Source organism: Apaloderma vittatum, unplaced genomic scaffold, assembly GCF_000703405.1.
Source record: "Apaloderma vittatum isolate BGI_N311 unplaced genomic scaffold, ASM70340v1 scaffold28933, whole genome shotgun sequence".
NCBI lineage: Eukaryota > Metazoa > Chordata > Aves > Trogoniformes > Trogonidae > Apaloderma > Apaloderma vittatum.
In genome coordinates, this window is record NW_009706862.1 from 1,459 (window position 1) to 2,402 (window position 944).

At 54.4% G+C, this 944-nt stretch overlaps 1 non-coding gene across 1 annotated transcript; it reads right to left on the minus strand.

Moving 5' to 3' along the window:
* Positions 1–542: 542 nt before the first annotated feature.
* Positions 543–617, minus strand: TRNAI-GAU. The gene has a single exon. It is a non-coding gene; the product is annotated as a tRNA-Ile (tRNA).
* Between the last annotated feature and the right edge of the window lie 327 nt (positions 618–944).

Here is a 944-nt window from a genome sequence, read left to right on the forward strand (position 1 = left end):
CAAGGTGCTTCCAAAAACCACCCCCCTCCTTCCCCATCCTCATCTTCCTCACGTCCTGTCTGCTTGCTGATGGAAAAAACCCAAATTACTAACTCGGTCTTCTGTCTCTGCATTTTTGCCCATTTCAGACATGTTTTTCCTCGGAACAGAACTGGCTGTGACACAGTTGCCGGGAGGAGTCGCTCGCTGCCTTGCGGAAGCAGCGCCGCATCGCTGGAGGAGGCAGGGATGGGACTTGTCAGCCCGACGAAGCAAAGCCCGGGCTCCCCAGACAGCTCCTCAGAAGTTCTGTCATTTCAGGCACTAACAACATTTCCACTTCTCACTAATAGGCATTAATGTGTGGTCTCTTCTCCCTTCTGCCTGTACAGGGAAGGGAACCTCTCCACAAAGCTCCAGTCACAGAACTGCAGAACCACTGCGGTTGGGAAAGACCTTTAAGATCATAGACTGGCCTGGGCTGGAAGGGACCTCAGAGATCATTTAATCCAACCTCCCTGTCACGGGCAGGGACACCTCTCAACTAGATCAGGCAACACGTGGGGACCGAGCGGGGATCGAACCCGCGACCTTGGTGTTATCAGCCCCACGCTCCAACCGACTGAGCTCACCGGCCCCCTAAGATCATCGAGCTCAACCGTAAACCCAACGCTGCCAAAACCGACGTTCCTAAACCATGTCCCAAAAACGTACGTTAAATATTCAACTCCTGTCTGTGAAAGGAATTTCGATTAAAATAAAACTGCACATCAACAGACGCGGGCCCAGCCTTCGCCCACCTTCACACACAGACTCCTCCTGGGACTCCTTGTCCCGGAGCGATGGGTCTCCCTGCACTTCCCTCTGTGGTGTGACACTGCCCTTTTTGTCCAGGTCTGCCTTCCAGAGACCCTCAATTCCTGGCGTTCATCCCAGCCCAGCTCCTCACGCCGCGAGGCTGCCAG